Source organism: Penaeus vannamei, chromosome 30, assembly GCF_042767895.1.
Source record: "Penaeus vannamei isolate JL-2024 chromosome 30, ASM4276789v1, whole genome shotgun sequence".
Lineage (NCBI taxonomy): Eukaryota > Metazoa > Arthropoda > Malacostraca > Decapoda > Penaeidae > Penaeus > Penaeus vannamei.
Window position 1 is genome coordinate 25,874,885 of NC_091578.1, and position 10,000 is coordinate 25,884,884.

The 10,000-nt window shown below is 36.7% G+C and overlaps 2 long non-coding RNA genes across 2 annotated transcripts; both read right to left on the reverse strand.

Annotated features, from left to right (window-relative positions):
- Positions 1–6,200: 6,200 nt before the first annotated feature.
- Positions 6,201–7,396, reverse strand: LOC113821882 (uncharacterized). Its single transcript, XR_003477224.2, has 2 exons — positions 7,267–7,396; positions 6,201–6,534 (listed from the first exon to the last, which is right to left on the reverse strand). It is a non-coding gene; the product is annotated as an uncharacterized lncRNA (long non-coding RNA).
- Positions 7,397–8,915: 1,519 nt separating this feature from the next.
- On the reverse strand, positions 8,916–9,611 carry LOC138867436 (uncharacterized). Its single transcript, XR_011399808.1, has 2 exons — positions 9,542–9,611; positions 8,916–9,231 (listed from the first exon to the last, which is right to left on the reverse strand). It is a non-coding gene; the product is annotated as an uncharacterized lncRNA (long non-coding RNA).
- Between the last annotated feature and the right edge of the window lie 389 nt (positions 9,612–10,000).

A 10,000-nucleotide genomic window follows, 5' to 3' on the forward strand; every position in this document is an offset into this window, starting at 1 on the left:
ACACACACACACTCTCTCACACACACACACACACACACACACACACACACACACACACACACACACATATATATATATATATATATATATATATATATATATATATATATATATATATATATATTTACAGACATACACGTGTAGACACACACATACACTCAAACACACTCAGATATATATGCACACACACATATATGTATAGATATGTGTAAAAGTGTATATTTATATCCCGAAGCCGCCGGGCATGCCATGTACGTGCAGTCTGGGACCAAAGCAAAGACTATATATGGATAAGGAGAAAGCTCATATATCCACCATTAAAAATGGGCGCCTTGGAACGCCATCTATTGAGATGACGCACAACCATATTCGTGAGTTTCTACGGGTAACTATTATAATTTTATAATGTAATTTTGTGGCCAGTCCTTTATTCTAAATTTATAATTTCTCGGATGTATTATCCATATAGCAATAACTCTTAATTGCGAATACGTTTTTTTTTTATTTTGTTTCTCTATGCTCGTGATAAACATTAGTAATTTGTTATGCGCTTTTTCTAATCATTTGGAATCACCGATGATTTAAAGATCAATGCTTTTGTTGCGAATTACATGAAAATTGCCACATGCTTTTTTATTACATCATTTGAACAACTAAAGCTAAACTTAATTTTATGAATAATGTATTAATTCTTTAGATAAACGTTCAGCTTTTCATTTTTTTTTTTGTTATTGAGTATTCATGGTATATTACTGAAGCCTCGATATTATGGCAATGTGTTGCAAATGTTTTATATCTATACAAGTATGATGCAGGACACACAAAACAAAAAGCAAACAAACACACAGAAAAAATGAAATATGTCAGACACTAAAATAATCACATCCAATATATGTAGTGCATTAAAATAAACAAAAATAACTTTGAACAATCGCATAAGCAGAAATAATATAAACAGGGCACACACAAGCCAATGAAATAAATGCTAGACAATAACATAAACAAAAGTAACACATCCAGAACAATCACATTAACCAAATACATATATGCAGAGCCATCATATAAATGCAAGCAATATATGCTAGATAGACACATAAACCAAAGAGAAATATGCAGGCCAATGACATAAACAAAAGAATGCATGCAGGTCAACCACATAAACAAAAGAATAAATGAAAGAAACTGATATAAACTCAATAAATACATGCACGATATTCACATAAGAAAAAAAAACCCAGTTCATGGAAGTATGTTGAAATATCAACACAATATAGATTAGAATGTAATATGAAAGCTGCAAAAAACAATTATAATTAGCAGTAAAAATATTTGCTTGACAATCACAGGCCATGCACAGACAAGTGTAAACAATTATTCACATGGAATGAGTACATTAAAGCTGAAAGAAAAAGTACAGACCAAAATGTATACATTTCTTCTTATAATAATCTGCAAAAGAAAATGGTTAATGGTTAATGGTTAAAAAAGCAAAAATATATGTGCTAGACATCTCAGGTCATATAACACTATAGGAAAGTATATTAAAGGAGGGCTGAAGGGTGATAGTTGCTATACGTCAACTATCTAGAGTGATCTTGAAAGGTTAAGATGGGTAAAATTGTGTGAATAGGCTATGGTGGGTTTAGGTAAGAGAATTACATAAGTGTTTCACGTGTGTATCCAGGAGGGAGTGGAAATGATAGAGGGGATGGAGGGAGGGAGTGTACGTATAGTTTGAGTTGAGGGGGGTGGGTTGTGTTGGGAGGGAGTAGGAGGATGTGGTATAATATTAGTAGGAGGAGGATGGGTGTTGGGAGGATGGTTATCGGTAGTATTTGGAGTTCCGTCACAAGTATTAAGAGTTGGATGGGTTCTGCAGGAATGGGGTTGCCAGAGAAATCAGTTAGATTTGGGAGGGAGAAGTGAAGGGGGAATATGAGCAGGAGGGTGATGGATATCGGCAGTCACTTCGAGTGTGGAAGGAGTTGTGGAATTTTGTGTCTCAAGCATATAGTTTTGGATATCTTCCATAGTTTTTGCAGTGGAGTTGGTTGGAGAGTTTTGTGAGACAAAGGTTTTCTTATGGGGGTATTGGGGAGAGGGGACTGGTGTCTGAGGAATAAAGATAAAGGTGAGTGTGCAGTAGGGGAAGAAGGAGGGGGGGGGGCGTTTATTCTGTCTCCTGCGGGTAGTGCGGGGAGGGAGAGGGGACGGTGTTTGGGCTGCAGTTCAGATTGGAGCTGTAGTTGAGATTGGGATGTCTGGCTTTAGAGTAGCAAAAGAATTTGACTGGGGGAGGTAGAATGTAGAAGTGGAAGTGGGGAAGTAGGTAGGTATAAGCGAGGGTGTAGGAACATCTTGAGGTGGAGAGGGCGGGGCAGAGAAAGCAACATTACAAGAGTAGGGAGTATGGGAGAAACCTTTTCGCCGTGCTTCCTGTCTGGCTTCACGTAGAGTGAGACCATTTTTGTATCTTAGAGTTGCTACTTCAGACTCGAACTTCTTCATAAAATATCTTGATGTCAGATTTTTCTGCTGAATCATTTGATGGCACAAGGATAAAATTAGAATCTATTTTGACTAGAATTTTACAAACCTTGTGCTTCCATTTTGTCGATTTCAACCTTTCTTTTTGTAGCAATTACCTATCATCCAATGTTCCTTTTAAAGAACCCTAAAAACATAAAAAGGATGTAGAATATCATTTTATACATGGAGATGCATATACCTAAATATAATGAGGAGAGAGAGAGAGAGAGAGAGAGAGAGAGAGAGAGAGAGAGAGAGAGAGAGAGAGAGAGAGAGAGAGAGAGAGAGAGAGAGAGAGAGAGGGGGGGGGGAGGATGAGAGAGAGAGAGGGGGGGAGAGGATGAGAGAGAGAGAGAGAAATAGAGAGAGGGAGAGATACAGAGAGGGAGATATATATAGAGAGAGGGAGAGATAGAGATAGAGAGAGGGAGAGATAGAGATAGAGAGAGATAGAGATAGAGAGAGGGAGAGATAGAAAGAGGGAGAGATAGAGAGAGGGAGAGATAGAGATAGAGAGAGGGAGATAGAGAAAGGGAAAGAGAAAGAGGGGAGGGAGAGATAGAGAGAGAGAGATAGAGAGAGGGAGAGGGAGAGATAGATAGAGAGAGAGATAGAGATAGGAGAGATAGAGATAGAGAGAGGGAGATATAGAGAGGGAGAGAGAAAGAGGGGAGGGGGAGATAGAGAGGAGAGAGAAAGAGGGGAGGGAGAGATAGAGAGAGGGAAAGAGAAAGAGGGGAGGGAGAGAGAGAAACAGAGATAATTATGGTTGGGGAAGCCTGTGTAGCATTTATAGCAATGATCCTTTTCTTTTATTTACACAAATAATATGTAAATACATAAAGCATCTTTCCAAAATCAATGTCTATATTTTCTGAGAAAGAGAGAGTTTCAGACCCTTGGCTTGCACGTTTGCAGTCTGTAAAAAGACAATTTTATAGTTTCTATAAAAAAAGAAAAATCCATTTAACATAATTATACAAGTATGATATGCATTTAAAATTTTCATGATACCTAAGTATCTTAAGGCATGCTTGATTTCAATACAGTTACAGCGGTTACTTTTAAATTTGAAGATTTAATAGAAATAAACTACAACTCTGTTGATCAGGAAATAATTCATATTCTTAACATACCATTCCTTAATCTACTCAAAACGTTCTGATGTTACATTAACATTGCCACTACTCATTCCCATGTACAATGGTAATTCAAAACTCAAAATACTATCGTTTAACAATGGTAACCTTTCAATACTTACAGCTAAGGTTTTGGTCTGGGCAAGCATGGAGAAGTCTAGAATCTGAGTTTCCATTAGTATAATTTCCGGATGAAAAGTGGAAACTGCATACCCTGTAGCTTTTGTTGTGATGTGCATAAATACACTAAAATAAATACGTTCATATGTAATATATATGCACAATTATTTTTTTTTGAAAATGGCCAGCCTATGGCAGGGAAGATCCATTTCAATACTATGAAAAACGAAATATTAATATAAAAAATAAATACATTATGTAAAGTCTGTATCAGCATTACAAATTAAGATTCAGAAAAATAGTAAATGGTGTCAACGGCAATTGAAATAGTTACTGCATATCGATTTACTATGACGGCAGATAGGCCTATTTCTACTAACCTATTTCTACTACACAAGTTTTTAGGATTTCCTTATCCAATGAAAGAAACATTATATTATATCGATTTCATTATGCAAGATGTAAGTAATGGCACTCACAAAGAAAACATGCATCTACTAAGGGTAAATAAGTTGACTGTGAAATGCATATAAATGTATATATATATATATATATATATATATATATATATATATATATATATATATATATATATATATATATATATATGCATGTGTGTGTGTGCGCGCGCGCGTATATATATATATATATATATATATATATATATATATATATATATATATATATATATATATATATATATATATATATACTCATTAACTACCATACCGAACTCTTATGGTTTTGTGGGGAAAGAGGTATTATTGTAGGAAGGGGGATTTTTAGCTTGGAAATGGTAGATCACTGCTATAAATAAATGTAAGAGTCGTTTGAATGAGACCAAAATACTCTAAAACAGATAATGTAAGCAACAGAAAAAAAATCATCGGTTAAGTTTTCTCATTTTCTCTATTTTTTTGTGTGAAAATTGTTTTCACATTATAACAAACTGTTTTATACTAGGCAGTAATCTTTTACATACAATAATTAGTGATAGTTTATACAGTTTACATAATTAATGACAAGGTATTTGTTGGAGATTAGCAGATCACGTATTACACGCTCTGCCTTGCATTATACTAACTTTTCCCTCCTTTTGTAATCCCTTGCATTATTTTAAATCATCAAACAAAAATACCTAGAAGATGATTTGACACTTCGTTACGTATAGATACATTTGACTTTTATGAAACAATCTCGACATACAGTAACATAAGATAATGACCACTCAGTGATTCTGAAGCTATTAAAACTTCATATCTATTATTGATTTTTGATATATGCATACACAGTCCATACATTTCATACGGTTATATACAGTTCCGATATATTACCTCTGTTTATCTCCTGGGAAAGTGTGAAACACAAACTCTGGATGCGTTTCTTTCCTGTTATCACGTAGAACACGAGGATGCGCGGCATCCCAGTCACTATGACAGTCCGCAGGCTTCGAAAATGTAAACGAATTGGTGATACCTATGCTTTGCTACTGCCATCTATCGGCCTGACGCGGAACTACTGTATGTAGATAGCACGTGAATTTTCGGAGCTTTCCTATCTTTCGTGATTATGTCCTCGGAAAGATTTTCCGTGTTTTGCTTATTGCCCAGAGATGACGCTGCAATCACTTTGTAGTTATCACACATCTAAAGATCTTATTAATTCAAACACATGTTTGAAGCAAAGTAATGAATCCCTACAACCCAGCACTGGCCTCCCTTCCTCCTCCATTCAGGAATCTGCCCCTTTACTACACAGCGATTGCAGCGCCAATTCTGGGCAATAAACAAAACACGGAAAAAATCCTAGGGCTTTAGTCCCAGCCTGTACATGCCGTTGCCTATTTTGTGTAATTGTTTTTACGTATAGATGGCTCTACAAGTACTGTTACCAATAAGACAATTACGCGAACTACCTGTCTCACCTGTTTACCCTTTTCCTTGATTTTCGATTTTTTCAAATGTTACTGCTGTTAGTAATATCAGTAACAATATAGCAATTAAAATGTTTATAACAAAAATGTGTCAATATTGATAACATTAGTAATAAAAAAAGCATTTTCCAGTTTTTCAAGGAAAACTGAGGTCCCAAAATCTGACTGACTCCTTTGTGGCTAAGCATTGGCAGAGCCATCTATGTGCAGAAACATTTAACAAAGCATTGCCAAAGGGAACTCACCATTTTCCCGTCGACTTTGGGATATACACATGCATGTACTTATGTATATATATACACACATGCACATATATATATCTATACATATATGTACACATATATGGGTGTACGTGTGATCACACACACATATGTATGCAAGTGCAACGTACTCCTGAACGGTATCTTTATTCATTCTTTTACTCTATCTCTTCATTAGTAGATACGTATGAAAATCGAGGAAGGTGTAAAATAAGTGTATGGATTTAATTCTTTTTATTCAGCTATATCAAATTGGATATTTTGTTTTGTGATGAAAACTGCCATAGCAACGGGTGTTGATACAAGGTCGATCCTAAATCTGCGAGGTCACTGTAGCTGGGCATGACCTTTTCTACCAGCGTCTGTAATGACTACGGAAACCATAGCCCCCATAACCATACCTACGCCCCCCATGTCCCCAAGGGTCAGGGTCAGCCACGGGGTCAGGGCCAGCCACGGGGTCAGGGTCAGCCAATGCGAGGGCGTCGGGCATGGCGCGAGCGGACCCCAAGAAGCACGCTAGGGCCGCCACCATGGCCACCAAGAAGGAGATCTGCGAAAATGAGCCAGTCATGTTTCAACTTGTTAAGTCACACATAGATTCCAAATCGTCATGGCTGGTTTTTAAAGGCGCAAATGTTTACAAGATTGAGTCACACAAACACACGCAGAGAGAGAGAGAGAGAGAGAGAGAGAGAGAGAGAGAGAGAGAGAGAGAGAGAGAGAGAGAGAGAGAGAGAGAGAGAGAGACTTAAGACTGACTAAAAAAGAAAGTCAAAGCGGATACTCCTTATTTAAATAGAAAATAAAATGATTGATTTTGTTTTCCACAAATACGGCCTCTGGTATTTTTTTATTATTTTTTTTTTTTATGAATGCAAGTTTATAAGTAGATAGACTGGCTCTTAAGGAATATTTGTATTTTCAATCCTCAAGATTAATATGCCAACAAAAAGTAGCTAAGTAAACATATCCATAACATTATAAATCGCTTGAACTGATCAACACCAAAGAAAGCTGCTAATCCCATAGCATTTGAGGATACGCCAACTGAGACGCTCATCTTGGAACAGAGGGGAGTGGATCTTCGTGGATATTTGTATTTTCAACCCTATCAAAATCAGTTTTAATTCGTCCCTTGAAAACATTTCAAAACAAACACTTAAGATCAACTACCAGCAAATAGTAGCTAAGTGAACATATCCATATTCTTGGACTTATGAACACCTAAGAAGAAAGCTGCTAGACCTATAGCATTTAATGATGCACTGACTGCGACTCTCACCAGCTTCATCTTGGGACAGAGAGGAGTGTGCTGTCTCGGTGCAGGCTGAGTGCAAGATGCGCTGCTCTCGTTTCTTCCGAGCCTTTTTATACCCCATGATGAGCACTGGGGTTCCCCTTGGATTCCCTGGAGACCCACAGCTCAGGGGCATCGCTTTTTTGATTGATTCAGTCATATTCAGTATCATTATTACTATTAATGTTTTTACAGAATCTTAGTTAAGTGATTGGCTGTTTGCATACACACGTGCGTGTATATTTGTCTGCGCTTATATGTATGTATGAGTGTGTATTTGTGTTTGCGAGTATGTACTTATATTACGTAGGAAGTTAGATACGAATATCAATATGTATGCTTTTACACACATATATACATGCACTCATACACACACATCCAAACAAAGCTGAAAAAACACTAAAAAATCCATAACTTCTCAGAAATGGACATCCGAGCGACGCCTTGATTTTTTTTTCTTTGTCAGTGTTTTCTCATAGTTGTATTCAGTACATATATATATATATATATATATATATATATATATATATATATATATATATATATATATATATATTGCGTATACAGGGGGTCCTCGATTTACGACGGAGATCCGTCCCTACGATGGCGTCGTAACTCGAATTTTGACGCAAGTCGGAACACACCTTAATGCAGTACAGCACCAAAGTCACTCACATATGCTAATGCAGTGTGTATACATGTACTAAAGTCATAATCTAAATACAAGACACTTCTATGACGTACATAAAACAACTCGGGCTAAAGGAACGATTTGAAGACATTACAAATACTGTTCGTGATTTCTTGCGTCATATCCACGAAACGTCGGAAGTCGACGTAAACCGAGGACCCCCTGTACGTATATTCCTTTATATATATGTATGTATGTGTTCGTATCAATATTTACATTAATATATACATACATACATACACACACACACACACACACACACACACACACACACACACACACACACATATATATATATATATATATATATATATATATATATATATATATATATATATATATATATATATATATGTATGTATGAACAAACACGCACAACCACACACACACAAACACACATACTCATACACGCATACACATGCACAGGGGGTCCTCGGTTTACGACGGCCTCGACTTACGACGTTTCGTGGATACGACGCTAGAAATCATGAAGTTTTTACAATGTGTCTTCCATGTGTTCCTTTAGGTCGAGTTGTTTTTAGGTACGTTATAGAAATGTCATGTTTTAGATTATGATTTTAATACATGTATACTTACTGCATTAGCATATGTGATGTGAGTATTTAGGTGTGTTATCTCCGTCGTAAGTAGAGGACCCCTTGTATAGGTAACACATTCATATTTTTGTCAATTTGTTTTCGTTATATTTACATTACACACACACACACACACACACACATATATGTATATACGCACATAAATTCTCTCTATATATATATGTATATGTATTTGAGTGTGTGTGTATGCGAGCGTACGTGTGTGTACAGGTGTATACATATATATATATATATGGGATATATGTCTTAATGGTATTACTTATCTTCAATTTCTTCATTATTCGATGATATATGAAAATCGAGAAAGGTGTAAGTGAAAATGTGTATGGGTTTAACTCTTTTTATTCAGCTATATCAAATAGGATATTTTGTTTTGTGATGAAAACTGCCATAGCAACGGGTGTTGATACAAGGTCGATCCTAAATCTGCGAGGTCACTGTAGCTGGGCATGACCTTTTCTACCAGCGTCTGTAATGACGACGGTAACCAGAGCTCCCATAACTATACCTACGACTCCCATGTCCCCAAGGGTCAGGGTCAGCCACGGGGTCAGGGCCAGCCAATGCGAGGGCGTCGGGCATGGCGCGAGCGGACCCCAAGAAGCACGCTAGGGCCGCCACCATGGCCACCAAGAAGGAGATCTGCGAAAATGAGCCAGTCATGTTTCAACTCGTTAAGTCACACATAGATTCCAAATAGTCATTATTGATTTTTAAAGGCGCAATATATATATATATATATATATATATATATATATATATATATATATATATATATATATATATATATAGAGAGAGAGAGAGAGAGAGAGAGAGAGAGAGAGAGAGAGAGAGAGAGAGAGAGAGAGAGAGAGAGAGAGATAGGAAAAGATGTCAGAAAGAAAAACGTGTTCTACAGAGGGACTTCTCGTCCCTCTGTAGCATTTGATAATACGCTAACTGCGACTCTCACCAGCTTCATTTTGGGACAGAGAGGAGTGTGCTGTCTCGGTGCAGGCTGAGTGCAAGATGCGCTGCTCTCGTTTCTTCCGAGCCTTTTTATACCCCATGATGAGCACTGGGGTTCCCCTTGGATTCCCTGGAGACCCACAGCTCAGGGGCATCGCTTTTATTTTAATGAATCTATTTTTATTTTAGTAATAGTATCATTATTATATATTTTTAAGAATCTTAGTTGAGTGATTAGTTGTTTACATATGCACGCACGTGTTTAGTTGCTTGTGTATATGTATGAGTCTATTTTTGTGTTTGCGAGTATACACTTACGTAAGAAGGTAGATATGAATATTCATTTGTGTGTGTTCACACACACTTATACATGCACGCAGACGCACAAATATCCAAACAAGACCCCCCCAAAAAAAAAAAAAAAAAAAAAAACGGGAAAAATCCATAAATTCCCCCAAAATTC